The 15,016-nt window shown below is 42.6% G+C and overlaps 1 pseudogene; it reads right to left on the minus strand.

Annotated features, from left to right (window-relative positions):
• Window positions 1-13,508: 13,508 nt before the first annotated feature.
• Window positions 13,509-14,788, minus strand: LOC147418336 (uncharacterized; annotated as a pseudogene).
• Between the last annotated feature and the right edge of the window lie 228 nt (window positions 14,789-15,016).

Raw genomic sequence — 15,016 nt, forward strand, 5'->3', positions numbered from 1 at the left:
CGATGTTAAATTTCCTGAAAGGAGAATCTCCTTTAAGTTCAGGGAAAAGGACATGTATATAGATGCTAAGGAGATGGGTAACACCATCCCCATTGTACATACACCAGCTTTCAACAAGTCAATAAAGAGCTCTATTTCCGTGTACATGATTTTTGTTAAAGATTCTCAAAATGAACCTAATGCTTTAGCAAAAGAAAATAAAAGCAACCAAAAGGAATTAGAGTTATCCAATTTTCTCAAGGGGTTTCAAGATGTTTTTATTGACGACATCCCTTGTGAGCTACCTCCTAAACGAGGTAATGACGACCATGCAATTGAACTTCTTCCAGGAAGTTCACCGCCTAACAAACCTCCTTATAGAGTTTCTCAAGCTCAACAAGAGGAGATTATGCGGCAAGTGCATGAGTTAGTTGAGAAGGGCATGGTTAGGCCTAGCTCATCTCCATTTTGCTCACCTGTGCTATTAGTGCAAAAGAAAGACGGCACATATCGTATGTGTGTCGACTATAGAGCACTAAATAGGATCACTATCAAGAATAGGTTTCCCGTTCCACGGGTAGAAGACCTATTTGATAAGCTACAAGGATCGACCTACTTCAGTAGGATTGACCTAAAAAGTGGCTATCATCAAATAAGGATAGTTGATCAAGACATTGTAAAGACCGCATTTCGTACTACATTTGGTCTTTACGAATACATTGTCATGCCTTTTGGCTTGACTAATGCACCAGCCACATTCAACCGCTTGATGGAGAAGCTGTTCAGGCCTCATCGAACCTTCACTGGAGTGTTCTTTGATGATATTATCATCTACTCTAATTCATTGGAGGAACACAAGCAACACCTCCAGGTAATATTTCAAGTTTTAAGAGAGAATAAACTTTATGTTAATCGAAAGAAAAGTGAATTTTTCTTGCAAGAGATTCAATATTTAGGTCACATTATCTCTCAAGATGGAATCCAAATGGATCCATCCAAGTTAGAGGTAATAAAAGGATGGCCTAAACCAAGGAATCTTCATGAACTAAGAAGCTTTATAGGTATGTGTGCATACTATAGACGCTTCATAGAAAAGTTCTCACAAATTGCGGGACCATTACATGACCTAACAAAGAAAAATGTTAGGTATACGTGGTCTGCTAAGGAGAACAATGCTTTCGAAAAGCTTAAAGAAAAGCTTATCTCTCAACCTGTGCTTACACTACCGGATCTCTCAAAACCATTTGAGGTCCAATGTGATGCTTGTGGTGATTGCCTTGGGCTGTTTGCTCCAAGAAGGGCACGCCATAGGCTATGAGAGTCGAAGGCTCGACCCTGTTGAGCAAGCTCTAGGCATATACGAAAAAGAACTCCTTGCAGTTCTACATGCCTTAGACTCATGGAAGCACTATTTATTGGGGACTCCTTTCATTCTGCGAACGGATCACCAAAGTCTTAAGTACTTCATGACGCAGACCAAGCTCTCCGACAAACAAATGAGGTGGGCAAATTTCCTTTCGCAATTTCATTTTCATATTGCTCACATTGCTGGCAAGCATAATCAAGTAGCCGATGCACTCTCAAGACGACCGAGAGTGAATGCGGTTTCCATAGCAACTCACAATGATCTATCTTCAATGATAGATGAGTATGCTATTGATCCCGATTTTAGAGATGTGATTTCAGCCCTTGCATTAGGGAAGAAAGAAGAACCATTTACTTTACAAGATGGTTATCTTCTCTATGGCAATAGACTATGCGTTACTAACTCACTACGTGAGAAAGTAATGTATGAATCTCATGCTCTCCCATATGCGGGGCATAGAGGGATTCAGTCTACCCTAAAGGGAATTGAAACATATTTCTATTGGCCTACCATGAAAGTGAACATACACGAGTATGTTTCCAAATGTGTGGTATGTCAAAAGACAAAATTTGATAGAGGGAAGCAACTTGGATTGCTTCAACCCTTGCCAATCCCTAATTCACCTTGGGAGAGCATATCCATGGATTTTATCTTTGGATTGCCTAAGTCTATCCATGGGAATACGGGAATATGGACGATAGTAGACAGGTTCAGTAAACAAGCTCATTTTATACCTGTCAAAAAGACTATCAAAGCCCATCAAATGGCAACCCTCTTCATTTCACAAATTTTCAAGTACCATGGCTTGCCAATGTCCATAGTGTCGGATAGAGATCCTAGAATGACCAGTAATTTCTGGAAGGGTCTCTTTGAGAATTTAGGAACAAGGCTAAACTTCTCTTCGGCCTATCATCCACAAACTGATGGCCAAAGTGAAATAGCTAACCTAACCATTCTCGATCTACTAAAAGCCTATGTAACGGAAGTAGATCAAAGATCCCAATGGGAGAAGTACTTACCCTTAGTAGAGTATGCTTACAATAACACTGTACATACTTCCACAGAAAAGCACCTTTCGAGGTAATTGAGGGAAGATCAAAAAGTCCCTTGCTACTTAAGGTACATGGGAAGATCTTCGCTGCAGATGAGTATAGCCGAGACCTACAAGAATCTTTCCAAAAGATTAAGGATGCTATCTCTATCTCACAGCAAAGGCAAAAGGCTGCTGCTGACAAGCACAGAAGAGCCCAAGCCTTTAAAGAAAACGATTGGGTCTTGTTAAAGTTTCCCAAGGCTCGATTAAGGCACACGACGGGCAAGAATCCTACGGGCCACCAAAAGTACTATGCTAAACTAGCAAAAAGGTACTATGGTCCCTTCCAGATTCTTAGGCCAATCAATGAGATGGCCTATCAACTTAAGTTGCCCAATCATTGGCTCATACACAATGCTTTTCATGTGAGCCTATTAAAGCCTTACAAAGGAGAGCCACCTCAAGAACCAACTATTGAAGACCCACCGGAGATCGAGGACCATGAGGAGGTGCTGCAGCCCGAGTCCATTCTCCGACATGAAGACAAGGTATTAAGAGGCGGTAAGACTATCCGACGATATCTTATTAAGTTTAAGAATTATCCTTTTGAAGATGCTAGATGGATGCAAGGCATACAATTAAAGGATAACCTAAACCTTGTCAATGCTTACAATGCTTCCCAAGAGTAAGCAAATGTACAAAATGTTAAAAATGAACAAAATTTTTGTCTTATAAGACTCTCTTTTTCTTTTTTTGTGCACAAAAATGAAGTAGTATGCATGCTTAGATCAAGTTTGCGGAGACGACGTCTCCCAAACACCAAGTAGAGCTTGTCACTCTACTATGGAAGATTGATAGGACTAATGTGCAGACATGCTTGCGGCAGCCTCAGGCTCTCAAGCGCCAAATGGACTAGTCATCCATTATGGAATGATGTCATAGGGTAACATAGGGATCCTCTACCCGCTAAGAAAAGGACTCATGCATATGCTTTATCTTCTCTACACCATAGTCGAGGACGACTATGATTTCAAGAGAGAGGTAATGTCATAATAATCAATATCTAATTCTCCTAAATGATTTTCTCATATTAAACTGATCATTTAATGTGGGAAAGTGCCAAGGGAGAAAAGGCTAGAATATTGATTAAGCTAGCAGACTGGCCACAGTAGGGATCCAAAGGAGGGAAAATAGGGATCCAAAGGGGGGGCCATCTGCAAAAGAGCCATGTGAAACAATGGGCCAAAAAGACCCTAAGGTTCAGCCCATTAAGACTTCCAAAATGCTAAGGTTCCAAAATTCAAAGGTTGTGTCCAAAGGTCAACCCTAGGGAAAATTGGATGCTTAGTGTGTGCCCTAAAAGTCTTTTCACATCCCTACATGGGAGGGGGCGAGCCCCAAAGGTAGGGGATGAGAGAGAAAGCCACACACACACACACAGGCTCCCTTTACACAAAGGGAATGAGGGACACATGTCAGCTCCCTAGGCCAGATGCCCACAAGGTGTGCCCAATTCCTATTGGAAGACCCTTGAAGTGGACCAATGAGAATTAAGCTAGAGTAAATGTAGTTTAATTAATTTAAAAACATTTAATAAAAGAAACCAATGAGAATTAAGTCTCCTAGAAGACTATTGGGCAGTCTCCCAAAGGGTCCAATGAGCATTCAGAAGCCTCATGGCTTGCCTGATTTCTATTGGCCAGGGACAAAGGGGTCAATGAGAGTTTTGTTTAATTATTTAATTACCTAAAGCTCTCACAAAAGGGAAAGGGGGACACATGTCAGAAGGCTATCACTTATGCTGCTTAATTCCTATTGGTTTGACCTGGGGAGGTCCAATGAGGCAAAAGCCAGACCTAATTAGCAGCTAGGGCTCGCCCAAGAGAGAGGGAGGGCTGATTTTTGCTTGGCATTGACACACACACACACTCACACTTGACCATGTGTGAAGGAAGAATACTCTATCTCCTCCCAAGCTTTAATGGAGAGCTCATCACCTACTCCAAGCTTGTGAGATAGAAGCCTACATCAACACTCTCTTGGCATGTGGATGCAAATCCAACCAAGAGCCAAGCTTCAATGCATGCTCATCTTCTCTACCAAGCTAATTACTAAGCTAAGCTATGCTAATATGAGTGATAATGTGAGGAGATGTACATCTTTCTCGTAAGATACTCCTTCCTGTCAATCTACTCTCATACCCTGCTAGCTCTCACCATCTTCGAAGGTGTGTGAGGTCTTGGGTCTGAGAACGGGGATAATTCAAGTTGTGTTTGATTTAGTGTTTTGCTTAGTGTATGAAGCTTCCATCTTCATTGCACTAGCTAGTCTTGAAGGAACACAAAGAATTGTATTGTACAATGTTTCTCTTGATGGGAGAAACTATAATACAAAGCCTTTTGGAGGGGGGACCGGCTCCATGCAAATCCGGTCCTCAACTGTTGTCAATAGCTTAATTTCTCTCTCTTTTGAAAGTATTGTCGATGCTATCTAATTAGGTGTTATGCTTTTTGTTGCTCTCTCCACCCAAGCACTCTTGTAATTCTCATTAGGAAGCTATTCTAATGAAATGCCCACTATGTTCATGCTGATTTCCGCTACACAAAAGTTATTAGGCCATTGAATGTTACAAAATGTGGCGCTAGATTCCTAAATGACTATTAAAAGCCCAAGGATACTATGATGGAAATGAGCAAATTTGGGTACCTAAACGTAAGATGTGTCCTTCCCTATTGACAATAAACCCATATGAGTCAAACAGTGTAACGCTAAAGCCAATGGCAGATCGTGGGAAGGGAAAGATCACAGAATGCTACACACCTAGTCCAGAGCTAGTTTGGGCTCCAAGGCAAACCCAATTTATTCCACCTAGCTCAGGAAGGGGGGAGTTCCATGAAGCTTCTAGCTCCTCATGTAATACATCCATAGAGGTAAAAGCTTCTACACAGCCTCCATCTATAGTAATGGACCTCAATGAAGCTACAAAAGAATCCACACCTCCCAGTGTTCAAGAATCACCTGATGAACCACTTCAAGTTCGATCCTGGGAGAGCACCTTACCACCCTTACAACTTGACGAGGCACCTAGGGTAATAGAAAAATACTGGCAACAATCCTCACCTATTACCAACTGGAACAATTGGTTTCAAAGGGTGACAAGCTCATTTCAAACGGTATGATCTACCCAAGGAAGGGGGGAGTGTTTTTGGACATCCATCATTCACTTGCTTCCCTCTCAACCTTTCTCCGTGACCTCTTAATCTCCGATCTTAGGGAATGTATATATAAAGCCTTATACTCACAAAAACAAGATAAAAAAGTAAAAGAGCAAGAGCCATCACACAAATCATAAAAACAAATTATGCACAAGAACACGCCCCTTGTAATATTTGCACTCTAACCATCATCTATTTACGTGTACAGATATGGCTAGTACGCTAGAGTCATCCACTCCTGCCTTGGGTGAGAGGTACCCTCGTTACTTTTCACAAATGTTTCACATGGTCTTTCCAGTGCTTGCATGTGAATGGGATTTGATAGGTACGCTAGCATGTGAGAGGAATTTTGAGGAGTTAGAATGGCTGATACGTCTCTTGACCAGGTCTGATCCATACTTAGTAGAGAGCGTTTCTCCCATTGCACAAGCCTACCCTTTTGACCAAGATGACTATAGGCGTCTAGTGACCTTCTTAGTAAACATGGGCACCTATGATGAAGAAGAAAATTTACATGACTACACGGATGGCACATATGGTCTCATGGATGATGACTTTGTTTATCTCGACGACGAGGATAGGGGTTTAGCCTTAGGGTTTCCCCCCAACCTCTACAATATCCTATTCCCTTGACTCTTTAGGGGGAGTGAAAATAATTAGGTTAGGGTTCCTTATGTTTTTTGTTGTGTTCAATAAGTGTTGGTACCTTTTCCCACTAATGTGCCTCCTGGAGGTATTCCCTTTATTTCCTAGTGTGTACAGGAGCGTGTTGCTATTGATAGGATTTGGACCTTCATGGAACCTTTCTCTCGTTCACACTTCAAATCAAGCGCGACCATCAACACAAATAGGTGTTTTATGTCCATTAGCATTGCCCTTATCTTTTTGCATCCATGTTTGTCTGCATTGATTGTGATTGGTAGCATAATATTCAACGCATTTGCTTAGTATCAAACATTTAATTCAATGTAATGTTTTGTCATAATCACTTGTCTAGGTTTAAAAATCAAGCAGTCCGACTAAGCTAGTTTGACCAAGCTAGGTATTAGAAATCTTCTCTTAATACCATGGGGAATGCCTTCCTAATAAGCAATGGTTACTTAGGTTCTTAATCCGATTTAGACAGCATTGTGTGAAATGTACTAGGGCTTTCTAGTGGGCTTAACCCTATTGACCTTTAGCTTAAGTATTATAAAGGGAGTTTACTAATGTGATGAGCCTGGGGAGGGTAACAGTGTTATATGACCCCCCAAAGTTACAAAATTAAAATGTTGAAAATGAACAAACAAAAAAAAATCAAAGTGCCACAATGTAAAATTTTAAGCTGGAAGAGAAATCCCTGCTTAAATTGGTACTTCACTCACATGTATCGCCTATGGTACTAGAGCCCTAGAGGTTCCCAGTGTGGGTGCTTTTCCTTGAAAAGCAAAAAACCCAGGGCATACAAAATAAGCACACACATCAAAATTGAATCAATGTGAAAAGACTTTGGGGGGTCAAAGAAAAGGTAATCAGTCAGGCGATGATTTCATGAGAAATTCCTTTTATCGTAGCTTAACTACAAGGTCTTCTAGGTATAGCCTCTAGTCAGCCCTCGAACATCAAACACTTGGCTCTCGCGATTAAACAACTTAATTGACCAGAAAAAATTGAGAAGTTACCCATGGTATTAATAGTCGAGCTCTAGTGCCTTTTGACCGTTAAATTAGCGACCCCGGACTTGTTTAATTTTTTACCTTCACATCTGTTTATGCATTTGATTATATTGCAATTTAATGTTTAATGCTGACAAATTGTCTAAAATTCTGTTACCAATCAATTTGTCTGTCTATTGCATATGATTTTTAATTGTATATGAGAATGCAATTACTGTGGCAATGTTGTTTGATTTTGCAGCGATTGAAGAAGACTACGCACATCCATGTCAACTGCTCTCCCATCTCGACGAACGAGCTTCAATTGGATAGCTTCCAAGGACGGAATCTACATCAGGAAGGGGGGCATGTTAACCCTCATGGCACACGGACACCCTATGATCTATAAACGTTGTATTATTTAGAGTCAGGTACCGGGCTTGTCGGACCAATAGGAAAAGGGTAAGGGTGATCGCCGATGACAGGCACACTCTAACTGGAATATTCAAGGAGTTAGTTGGCTAAGTATGGGCGCCCAAGTGTGAATGGGGTGAGCTCATATAAAAGCTACTAAACCTAATTTTTACTCATTCTCTCATTGTGCAATAGAAGCTGCTCTTGCTCCATCTCCACCTTCTCCTTCACCATCTCCTTGTGTGTGTGTGTGTGTGTACGTGTGTGAGAGAGAGAGAGAGAGTGTGAGAGTGTGTGTGTGATCGAGCGTTGCGGCGGCACGACGGCGGCGAGGCGGTTGAGCGCGGCGTAGCGGTGTCTCCCTCTTCTTCGCGGCACGGGAATCCTTCATTCGCAACTACGCAGGAAGGTGAGTGACACACCATTCTTCCTTGTGAGCTTGTCTATTGTATGACTGTGTGCTAGGAGCCTTTGTGGCTTGCACACGGCGCGTAGCAAGTCCCTAGCCGTGACACAAAAGGAACACAAGAAGCAAGACAGAGGAGCGAGACAAGCGGGGAGTGGCCATACTACCTAGATCTCTTCATCCCGTGGCATCTTGGCATCGACAAAACACCGGTAACAATGGCAGAAGCATACTCCATCCCTCTTCTACGACTTCCACCCCCATCGGTAACACCCTTGTAAAAAAGCCATAAAATAAGTTACCCTAAGTCTAGCTATGGCTAGCATTTGTTAATTCACCTACCCCTACCCCCTGTCATTCCCTGTCTCTACTCTCTTCACCTTCTCTCTCCTACTCAATAGAATAAGAAGAGGCTCCACTAGAGCAGGTCCCGCAATCACATGGCACACTCACACTCTCTCTCACCCCACTTGTAAGAGAGGTCACCACTCCCAAAATCCTATATAAGGAGGGTGAGCTCTCCATTCAAACAACTAGGAGAACACCAATACAAAGAAGCACAACATCACCATAGCCATGAAATTATGAACACACTACACAAGCTTATGATAGACAAGTGGTAGTTTTGGGGAGAGAGACTTGAAAGAAAACTCATGCACACACGCTGACTCCAATGGTCACTATGCACAAGAGTAGGATCTCCGTCCACATGAGATTTCCCTAGAGAACGTACTATAGGCTGGCTCTCTCTCTCTCTCTCTCTCTCTCTCTCTCTCTCTCTCTCTCTCTCTCTCTCTCTCTCTCTCTCTCTCTCTCCCCCCCCCCCCCCCCCCCCCCCCCCCGCGATCTCCATCTCATTTTGAGATGAGGGGTCTTGTAAATACCATCTTGAATCAAGTTTACCCGCACATTCCGAGGGGTCTTCATCTCCTCCGTCTCTCTCTCTCTCTCTCTCTCTCTCTCTCTCTCTCTCTCTCTCTCTCTCTCTCTCTCTCTCTCTCTCTCTCTCTCTCTCTCTCTCTCTCTCTCTCTCTCTCTCTCTCTCTCTCTCTCTCTCTGTGTGTGTGTGTGTGTGTGTGTGTGTGTGTGTGTGTGTGTGTGTGTGTGCGTGCGATGCGCTGTGTTCTTGTCATTCAAATTGCTGATGTCCGCATCCTAGCCGCTCGAAGGTAGGTGGCACCCCCTATTCACTTCTCGTGATGAGTTCTGCGTTAACGGCCTGGTGTAGAGGTCGTTGAGGTCCATTTTTCTCTTGTGATTGTCATTTGGTGCCCCCAATGAGGAAGGCTTCCCGGAATCCTTCAGTTTACAACGCTAAAAATGATGCACATCGTTGACCATGGACGAGTGGCTGCGGGAGTTCTCCAATTGGAGAACGGAGGAGGAAGAAATTGAAGAAGCACTAAGAGCCTTCATCAAAGTGCTGCTGCCAGAATACACCGTCGTCAACATCCAGGAAGTAAGTTGTCCAACTTGTATCTCTCATTCTAACCGTGGATCAAGAGCCACCAGAGGGAGGGCAACAGGCTTCTCTCATTGTCGTCGCCCACTGCACTCTATCAATGAGTGCCATCAACAGAAGTAAAGGAGAAGCAAAAATCCTATACATCCACCACAAAGAAATCATCCATATTAACAAAGGAAAGAGGTTAGTAAAGCCTCTCTTCCCCAAGGAATCTGAAAATAAAAGTGTATCCTCTGCTCCTAAGTGGCCGAAAGGGGCTGCTTGTGACAAGGAAAAAGGAGGACTAAGTCAATCCTAAATCACATGACCCCCAAGGAAGAAGATACACCTGGCCACGTGAGTTCTTTGAGTTTGTCTTTGGAAAGCAGAATCATGCCTAGGCTGCCAAAAAGAAGGTCATCCAAAGAAAAGTGGCGGAAGATCACCTATCAATTCGTGGCGCGCATGTGAGTGCTGCTAGTTCACTTCAACAACTCCAAAGCGGAGGTGATAAGGAGGTACCCATGCCCTAGACAGGAGTGGGTTTGGCTTCTATCCTCGTTGTTTTGGAATGCGGATAAAGGGCCTTCCTCCTCTCCCCGTACAACTCATCCTGAAGAAATTATATACCACGAGTGAAACCTAGGGGGCTGGATGAGCTACAATTAAATGGTGTGAAATTCAAGCAACGAGCCGCTTACGGTAACTACTTGCAATTGTTGCTAGCTAAAAGGCTAGGAGTGGTCAAACAAGTCGTCATCACTCCATACGTGTTCAGCAATGAAGGGAAGGTAAAGCCTATAAAGGGTGATGACCTCTCGTGGATGTGCTAACTTGTCAACATCGGCATGGTAAGGGTATAAGTGAGTACTGTACACTTTGTGCATCATGGATAACGGACCAATTTCTTTTCCGTTTAGGTTTTTGCAACACATGCACGTATATATATATATATATTTATATTTATATTTATATATTTATATATATATATCTAGATCAAAGATCTTCTATCAGCAGAAGATACACTACAAGAGGTTATGTGCACTTGTGACGGCTGTAGCGACGAAACTACAATCGGTTTTTTAATCCCCCGATGTCACTAAAAGCGTCGCTAAAAGCGTCGAAATGAAAATGTCGCTATAGATGTCTCTATAAACATCACTTAAGAGTTGCTATATAGCGATGCAACAGTCCTCATTTTAGTGATAATTATAGCGATGCTGCAAAATCTTATATAGAGACACTTATAGCGACGCCCAAGAATAAAAAAATTTGGGTGGCAAGGCACTAAATGCCCTGCCACCCATCAACCATATTGAACATTGTTTCCAAAAAAAAGATGCAAAACTGACAAACAAAAGTAGTTCAACGAAAGTGAATTGACAAAAGTAATACAATGACAAAATTATACACGTCATAGGCAAAATCATTCGATGTAATAGCTACAACATAATTGTCATTATTGAGAAAATAAATCGTTGACCAATAGTTACAAAAATGATGTGCACATGCCACCATATATACATGCTATGATAAAAGAAAACTAGTGCTATGGCTAGATTGATGTCGTCTAATCAGACATTTCATCACATCCAAGCGGCGTATCTGTCAGATTCTGCAAAAAAAAAACAATAAAACTTTTTGTAAGTATAGACATAAATTACAAAACAATCTATTTTCTTAGGTTATCATTAAAATACAACAAATGTAAGAGAGTAAAGTGAAATACTGACCATGCCGGCGCGAGAATTGAGAATGTCTACAAGGGTGTGTAAGCCCTTTCTGCATGCATACTTACGCATGTATGGTGTGGGGTCGCGTCTTGTCATCGCCCACTGTTCAAAACATACAAAGAACACGTTATGTTAGAATTTAGAAGTACAATTATCCATAACTACCAAACCTAAAAGGCAATGCAAAAACACTTACAAATTGGCCTCAAACGATGCCCACCCACCGCTCCCCAAGTAGAGCGAGCTCCCTGCCTCTACTCGCGCTTTGGCTACCTCCCTTTGTTGCTTCCACTTGTTAGGAATCTCGCACACTGCACACTGCTCGCTTTGCATTCTTCCAATCCTCTTTGGCCAGCCAATCTAGCATGTTCCACCCATGCTTTATTGCTTTTTGCACTTCAAAATGCTTATGCTTACAGTATTCATGCATTCGCACCTTCATCAGGTCTTCATTGAAGCGCTCATTCCGACTTGACACGGGAAACTTATCATGCAGCATGCTAGTGACTCTGTCTTTTAATTCATTTGGCACTTCACTCCAGGTGTTTAGTATGTCGTGTCGAAACACCTAAGAGCAAAGGCTGCGCATGCATGAGATCACCTTCTTGCCGTCGTTATCCAAGATAATGTCGTTGTTGCTGAACATTGTATTTGAGAAATTTTTCTCCTTTTTAAATATATATTGTATTCACGTGGAGTTTTGTTCATTCTTGTCTATATGCTATACTTGACAAATTTAAATTGTGTTTAATCAAATTATAACTTGATCAGATTTTCTTTCCATTCATCATTAAGATTTAATGTTTGTGTGTTTAATGCAGGTATGGATGATGATGAGTTCCTTTCTTCCTTGTCACCCTAGTAGAGGAGGTGGTACGAGTCTCCTTCAATGTATCCCTCTATTTTGGAGCACTCACTGCGCTCCGAGATTTCGGTGTCGACAAGAAGATCTACACGCTCTTCTAGGCACCGACATTCTAGTGGTGGCGGAGGCGGTTGCTGTGGAGATGCCGACACTGATTCTTCGACACCGCCTCGTAGTCGACTAGGCTCCTTACCTTCCCCTTCTTTGCCCGCCCCCACACAAGCCATGACATTGCCATCTACTCCAGGTTTTGCATGGCTATCAGTCGTTCCTAGCTACACATCACTCGCTACTCCTTCGCGAGTCACCCCAATCGACAATCCTTGCTTCGGGGCCCAGACTGTAGTGGAGACACCTATCATACGTACCCCCATAGACACGCCACTTGATACGCCACTCGAGACCCCTATCGAGACACACAGGTTCACACATCACAGGCGAGAGGGCTTACCGTACTCGATCGACATGTTTATGGCTTTAAGAGGTCTCTCTCTCATCCTCACACAGAGCTCTCTGTTTAGGCAAGTGTCCTCCGTTTCATTTTGTAGAGCCTCTCCATGCATCCCGTAGAGAGTAGCAGCACCAGGCTCTTCCTGTACCACCTGAGTGGCTTCCAACTTAGCAATATTCTCTTTGATCTCCTCCACTGATGCCGCTATGATTGGCATATGGCAGCCCTCATACATCGGTGCACTATGAGGGGCTACCTCTATGACATACCACCAGTTTGATGCAGACTTTGTAGGATGAAATACCACCTGCAAGAGCCACATAACTTAAATGAGTGCTCTAAAATTGGATGTTCACAAACTTACTTGTTCACAATGCTCGGGTAGTACAAAAGTGTCTCTTAGGTCGGTCCATTTTTTAGTTGAATTCACCTCAAGGAAACCTCACTCTCCTCTACGCATTGTAGCATTGCGACCCACTATGTTTATCTTGAACCATTGCACGTAGAAAAAATCCACAAAAAAACCTCTATAATTGATTCTCAAAATCGCTTGTAGCGTGTCGACGTAAGTGAGTTCCACCACCACATGATCTGCATCAGAGGATTGTCGTTGACTAGACTGTTCAAATTTTTCCATGATCCTACAATCTTGTGTAAAACGCTTTTTGTCAATTAGTTCCACCCTAAAATGTCAACCTTTACACCATGTTGTTGTGTATGACTTCACTACAATCAACAAAGGTTATGAGTGGCCGTCCAAACATCTAGAAGACCCAAGTCATACATCGCAAACTTATCTTGGTCGCACAACCCCGAGAGTACTCCCACTCCTCCTCAGTCACTTGTTCGTCGCACTGTTGCGCACTGATCAATTGGTTGTGCAAGCATCTTAGGCTCATGAATGTTGGTAGGATCTCAAGACCCACTGGATAATGCATCGGTGATCATCTTCCCTGTCTCCACTCGATTCATGCCCTTTGTCGCTCTTGCCTTGCATCCTCGTAATGTGAAATCCACTTTTGCATCACTGGATTGTGAAGCATGCAAAATTGATTGATTTTAGCCTCTAGATCTTCCGTCATTTTTTTCTCAACACCAAAATTGCACATGGCCATCCCAGATATGCGCTCATCATCTATGGTTTTCCATAGCGTGTCTCGAGCTTTATCAAATCCGTCTAGCCACTCTCCAATGTAGACTAGGGACTCTGATACCAGCGAACCTTCTACTATGCTACCCTCCGAACGTGCCTTCTAATGAGCATATCCCTTGAGCTTTTTAATGAAACGTTCTAAAACGAATATCCATCTGGAATACACTGTGCCAGCTATTTCCACCTCATCAACTATGTGAACAAGAAGATGCACTTGAATGGTTAGCATGGTAGTAGGAAAATGTTTCTCAAACATGCATACAACCTCTGCAGCATTTAGTTTGGTGGATAGTATGGAATGTACATGAATCTCCTTTTGTGAGATCCATTGCACCAACTTCGCAAGTTTGTAGATTGTGGTATGGACGTCAGGAACAAACATCCCTCAATGGTCATCGGTAAAATAAACTACAAAACACGTCTAGCAATGATATTAAAGTCCACAGACGGATATGTTACACATTTCCAATATGATATATTCCAATTCAAACATACCTGACACATTTTATGCTAGTCATGTGACTTCAAACCAGTAAGCTTCCCTTCTTTAGTGAAACATGTTCGGAGCGAGTGCATTACACCAGTGGGTGTCCTACTTTGCATTCTTGGCCTGCTGTCAAAATCCATGGTGCTTTAGGGAGTTTTATCAATCCATCGAGTGCTGTCTACGGCCAATATTGCTCCATACGATCCACATTTCTAAGGTCAATTTTGACTCCCAAACTATCCTTCTTGTCAATGAGATGGTCCCACAGCAAATTACCCACATTCTTGAATATGTGCATTGGATCGATCAAGTGATTGATCATGAGTCTGGGCCAATATGGTAGCTCGTACCATAGAGAGAGTCTCTTCATCCCTGGGGGAAAACCATCATCACACATCTCCTTTTGCTCTAACCATGCTCGAGCAGACATGCTTGGTGACTCTCTTCCCAAAAAACCATTGCGTAACTCGTTATTCTCTAGAAGATGCACTTGATGACCTTCATAGGTTTGCTTCTTTCAGTGAGGGTGCTCGACGTGCATTAAGTCTAGGTCCACATGTGACACATGCTCTGTATCTGCTTGTTTGAAGCTCTGCATGTATACACATGACAATAGATAAGCTTGAGAAAAACCAACATTTATAGTGATTAAGTTTGAGTATATATCATGTGAGCATTCTATTAGTCCGGGATAGTCATGCATGGCCCACATTAGAATTCCTCTGATCAAAGCATTGTGTCGACCTGTGTGTCGGCTCATATCCACCACTTCTATGCCAATGCACAATTTTTGTAGCTCTTCCAATAGTGGATGAAGATACACATCCATATTCTTC

Source organism: Adiantum capillus-veneris, chromosome 30 (assembly GCF_014529385.1).
Source record: "Adiantum capillus-veneris isolate H3 chromosome 30, ASM1452938v2, whole genome shotgun sequence".
Lineage (NCBI taxonomy): Eukaryota > Viridiplantae > Streptophyta > Polypodiopsida > Polypodiales > Pteridaceae > Adiantum > Adiantum capillus-veneris.